The sequence below is a fragment of the Nematolebias whitei genome, chromosome 4 (genome assembly GCF_014905685.2).
Source record: "Nematolebias whitei isolate Nwh7 chromosome 4, NemWhi1, whole genome shotgun sequence".
NCBI lineage: Eukaryota > Metazoa > Chordata > Actinopteri > Cyprinodontiformes > Rivulidae > Nematolebias > Nematolebias whitei.
Window position 1 is genome coordinate 46,176,936 of NC_056501.1, and position 6,134 is coordinate 46,183,069.

The following is a 6,134-nucleotide window of genomic DNA, read 5'->3' on the forward strand; positions in this document are numbered from 1 at the left end:
TAAACTGATGGTTTTTCACCTGCGTCTTGAAACTGCTCCATGAATTTGGCATACAGTTCATCACCATCTTGGACTGTTCCATAGGCAGAATCAAGGATTTTGATGTAACTCAGAGGAGGTGCATCTGGTTGAAGATGTTTAACCATGTCTGCAGCTGGTGGTAGTAGACTGTCAAATATCTTTCTTGAACGCTGCAGGTCTGACACAGCAGGATCTTTTAACAGAAGGTCAACACCAGATCGCCAAGTTTCATAATCTATTTCATGTTGTGGTCTTGGGGTTCGACCAGAAAATGATCTTAGTTTTAATGAGGACATGTGTATTGCATTGTCATCACTTTTCATGATATGCTCAACCACATACCTCTGCACTTCCGGTGGGTTGACATTTGGAAAAGACATGGCTGGCACAGGTCCTGAAGGTCGTGATGTGTAATGGGCTGTAGGGTCAGGTTGGCTGTGTGGCAGCTCCTCATCATCTGCAGTGACATCTTCTGGTTTGAGATGAATAGCACTCTTGGTTGCCATCTGTGATGTTTTACTGAGATCAGCCATGGCTGAATCCTCTTCATCAGAAGGAGTCTTCACTGAAGATGGAGCTGGACACAGTTCAGTGATGGACTGACCCAGTAGAGACATTACACTCTTAAAGATATCTGCATAATTCTGACCTGTAAGCTTAGCCAAGTTTTTCATTTCACTCAGGTAAGTTTGAGTTTTTAGTTTGGTTGCTAACTCAGAGCAAACCACTGACAGTTCTTCAATTTCATAAGTAGGTTTTCCAGTTTTGCAACTATACGAGTACGGCAAGATTTCACGCAACCTCTCTAACGCACTCCCTGACGCAAACTCAAAAATTATGCAATTATGAAAATCTGAGTCAGAATCAGTTATAAATTCAAACTTTTCCATTGACCCATAACCAGTCAGAAAATCAGCTACCTCATTATCAGTTTCTGTGTTTGTTGCATATTTAATCAATACAGCATTAGATATTTTAACCCCATATGTCATCAAGGCATCCATGCTAGCAAAAAAAAAAAAAATAGCAACTGCAATACTTCAGGTCTGTACAAACTCACTCCTGGCTAGCTCGCCACAAATTAATGTAGCATATTTATAAGAAAACTATGCTGCAATATATCAATGTAAATAGTTTAAGCATAAAAAATGTCAAATGGGCTAGTTTCTCAGAAGATAAGGTACGACTCATGAAGGAGCAGACAGACTAGAAGTTGCAGTTGCAGGTGATTTGTATTTAGAGTGAGGGAAAAATATATACAAATTTACAATATCAGTGAAATAAACATATGGCCATATAAAATATGAAAAAGAAAACAACCAACAAAGAAAAAGGGAAAAACAATCCCACAAACCCACACCCCTCAATTCTTTCACCCAGAGCTGAGGTTGTTTCAGCTCCCAAGCAAGGTATTCAAAACTCTTGGTTCAGTGCAGGTCCGGGGCTCACAAACGTCCTATTGAAGTAGGAACAAAATTGTTCAGTTGGCTGCAAGGAGCCTCCTACCAGCCTGGCAGGAGAAACAGCAATCTTCAGGCACTACAAGTGCAATCCAATCTTTAGGCTCAAGGCCTGGACTTCCAGCTCGCCATCAACCTGGCCTGCGTAATAAAACAGGACCATTTTCTCAATAAATATATATTCAAACATTCTAGTGTGCACACAACTTCAATAATTAGCACTCTTTGCACAATAAATATTTCCAATCATTTTCACTAAATAAATACCAGGTTCAATATACTTTACATTTCATGAGAATTCAATAAACATACATCATGTAATTTAATTAACACGAATAAAAACAAAATCCAAGTATCCAATAAATACTTAAAGCACCTTATAAGTCTTGAATTCAGACTTATAAGGCAGTATGATTGTCTAAGTCTACTTAACAGTGAGTCATTTCATCGCTACACAACAACCGCTTAACATTAGCAATAAGCTAACGCTAAAATAGCACACAGAACCTCACCAGATCTGCAGTGAAATCCAGATCCTCACATAGTTTCCTCTTTTGTCCACAAAAGGTAAGTGACTCCTTACAGCTCCGTTCCTCCCGGCATGTTCTGATAGTCCCTACCTTCCCGCTCCAGCTGATATACTCTCCCAAATTGGCTACGGGGCCGCACATGATTAACACTGAACAGCGATTGGCTGCTCAGTGGTCCCGCGAGAATAGATGCTAATACGTCAACAGTTTTAACTATCGTGGGATTTTCAAAACAGAAGGGGGCTTAAAAGTGAAATGACAGAATAGAAATTTAAAATCTATACCCGGGTTACACTACAGACACAACAACCTAGTGCTTTTGTTGCAGTATCTGGGGATTTTAATCACGTCTCACTCTCTGTTACACTTCCGACATGCCAACAGTTTGTCAGCTGCTCTACCAGAGAAAACAAAACGCTGGACTTGTTTATGCAAATGTCAAGGATTCATACATCGTTAAAGCAAGGCCCCCTCTTGGCAAATTAGATCACAGTCTTGTATTCCTCTGCTCAAAATATAAACCCCTTGTTCAGAGGCAACCTGCAATAAAGAGAACAGTGAGAAAATGGTCAACGGAAGCTGAAGAAGCCCTGCGGGGTTGTTTTGAGGCTACAGACTGGGATGTATTGTGCCAGCCACATGGAGAGGACATCAATGTCATGACTGAGTGTGTAACCGACTATATAAACTTCTGTGTAAACAACACCATCCCCACCAGAACAGTGAGATGCTTCCCCAATAACAAACCCTGGATCACCACTGACCTGAAGGAACTGCTAAACCAGAAACAAAGAGCCTTCAGGGAGGGAGACAGGGAGACAGGGAATTATTGTGGAGCACACAGAAGCAACTAAAAGTCAAGATAAGAAACAGCAAGGAGGTGTACAAGAAGAAGCTGGAGAGCAAGCTCCAACAGAACAATATCAGAGAGGTGTGGTCAGGGATGAAACAGATCACAGGCTTCAAGCAGAAGGAGGATCAGAAGGATGGAAGCCTGGACAGAGCCAATGAACTGAACACATTCTTCAATAGGTTCAGTTCAGGAACAAGCTCAGCATCCTCCTCTCTTGCCCACAGCCAAACATACATACCACCATCCATTGACCCAAGGCTGTCCTGTCACACCTCAAATACTGTATCTACCACCTCACTCATGGACCCTTCTTCTACATATTGGTCTTCAACCAAATCAGAAGATGCTGATACCTCCTTTGCCTCCCTCCTCTGCATCTCTAGAAGTCAGATGAAGAAGCAGCTGGAGAGACTGAACCGGAATAAGGCTGCAGGTCCAGATGGTGTCAGTCCCAGAGTCCTGAAGGTCTGTGCAGAGCAGCTCTGTGCGGTTCTGCAGCACCTCTTCAACCTTAGCCTGACCCAGGAGAAGGTTCCAGTGTTGTGGAAAACATCCTGCCTTGTTCCAGTGCCAAATAAACCTCACCCATCAGTCCTCAGTGACTATAGACCTGTTGCCCTGACATCCCACATCATGAAGGTCCTAGAGAGACTTCTGCTGGCCCACCTGACTAAACAAACAAGCACATATCAGGACCCACTGCAGTTTGCTTATCAGCGTGGACTTGGAGTTGAAGATGCCATCATACACCTGCTTCAGCAAACTCACTGTCTAGAAAAGGCAGACAGCACTGTGAGAGTCATGTTTGATTTCTCCAGTGCATTTAACACAATCCAGCCTGATTTGCTTTGTCAGAAACTTCAGAAGACTCAGGTGGAGGCCTCAACAATCACCGGGATCAAAGACTACCTGACAAACAGACCACAGTTTGTGAGACTGAAGGGTTGTGTGTCTAACCAGGTGGTCATTAGCTCAGGAGCACCACAGGGGACTGTACTCTCACCATTCCTTTCCTCTCTGTACACCTCAGATTTCCAGTACAAAACAGACTCCTGTCATCTGCAGAAATATTCAGATGACTCTGCAGTGCTCGGGTGTATCAGAGATGGACAAGAAGCTGAGTACAGGGAACTGGTGGACCGCTTTGTGGCATGGTGTGGAAACAATCATCTCATCTTGAATGTGAACAAAACAAAGGAGATGATTGTAGATTTCAGGAGAATCAGGAACAGGTCCAACCCTATTTCCATCATGGGAGAAGAAGTGGAGGTGGTGGAGAAGTATAAATACCTTGGAGTTCACCTGGACAACAGACTAGACTGGAAATGCAACAGTGAAGCCGTCTACAAGAAGGGACAGAGCAGACTGTATTTCTTGAAGAAACTGAAGTCCTTCAATGTTTACAGCAAGATGCTGCATATCTTCTATAAGTCTGTTGTAGAGAGCGCTATCTCTTCTGCCATCATCTGCTGGGGGAGCAGCACCAGAGCAAGTGACTTAAAAAAGATCAACAAACTCATAAAAAAGGCTGGCTCAGTTCTAGGGACTCCTCTAGAACCTTTGGAGATGATTGTACAAAGAAGACAAAATAAAAATAAATGAAAAAAATTAAATTAAATGTAGAACATTATAGACAACCCTCAGCATCCTCTTCATCAGACTGTCATACAACAACAGAGTGTCTTCAGTCAGAGGCTTCTTCAGATCTGCTGAAAGACAGACGCTACAAGAGATCCTTCCTGCCCACAGCCATCAGCATCTAGAACAACTCTTTAATGAAATCAGGATGATGAGTTACAACAATATTTTATTTCCCTCTGGGATTAATGAAGTATTTTTCAATTGAACTGAATTTGAATGATTGATAGTTTTCAGAGTCAGAGTTTCTTTGTCATTCGCACCTCATATGGTGGAGCGGAATTATGTACACATGGTCCCAGTTACATCCAACAATTAAAATGTAAAAGAAAAACAGTAATAACATCTAAGATATGAACTAAGAAAAACATCAACTAAATATACGCTAAGCACTCATAGCATAAAAACATTACGTCGAATATCAGCACAAACATGAGCATGAGTCTGTGTGAGCAGATGAGCACGCATGAACACATCAACACTGAAACAGATCAGCAGCAACATGAAACAGATCAGCAGCAACATGATGTGATTTTTTCACAGTGATTATTCTGATTAGAGATTCATGAGTCTAACAGCCTCAGGGTATAAGCTGTTCCTCAGTCTAGTGGTTCTACATTTAATGCTCCTCAACCTCCTTCTGAGGGGAGTGGGGCAAAAAGTGTGTGTGCTGGGTGAGTGAGGTCCTTCATGAAGGTGTCCCTCTTCCTGCATCTGGAGGTGTAGATGTCTGTGATGGTGGAGAGACAGACTCCAACATCTTCTGTGCAGCCTTCACCACTCTCTGCAAAGCTTTTCTTTCTGCAGCTGTGCAGCCTCCATGCCACACGTTGATGCTGGAGCACAGGATGCTCTCCACTGCACACCTGTAGAAGGAGGTGAGGACTGAGCTTCCCAGATTAGCTCGTCTCAGCCGCCTGAGGAAGTAGAGTCTCTGATGAGCTTTCTTGATCAGCTGGTGATCACTTGGAGATGGTTCATTTCTGGCAGCCTGCCAATAATTTGGCAGTCAGGGAGTGACAGACAGGTGTAGTTATCGTGGAGAGGATAATGAGCCTCTGGTAGCAGCTTGAACTTTCCTTTTGATTTCTTCCACTGCTGTTACAGTTCAGACATCAGACAACCTGTGTTTTTTCTTACATCACAGCTTTTTACAAAATGATGTTGAATTTTCAGCAGCAGCTCTCGGCACCCTTGGCAGTTGTTTCAGAAGGTTACACTGAATCTAAAGTTGCTCTTACCTTTATTGTAATATCTAAAACCTGCAGACAGACTTCTGTAACTCAGAAAAAGTCCACTCTTTTACGGTTCTCTGACCACAACTGTTTCACCAAATTTACTAAAAATATATTTTTCACAAGCCAGATATTTTCTAAATGTCCCGTCAGTGAGAAAGTAAAGGTAAATATACAGAGCAAACCAGATACGAGGAAACACTGCAACAGTCCTTACACAATCCAAAGCTCTCAAGATTATACAGAAAGTAAATGGCAACTACAGAGATACGAGTAAAATTATCTAAAACCCAAGACAAAAACAATCGGCCCTACCACCTGACTGTGAAAAAAATGTGGTTGCCTGATAGATTTTACATCTAATTTCATAAAACAACCAGTTTTCTACTGATATATG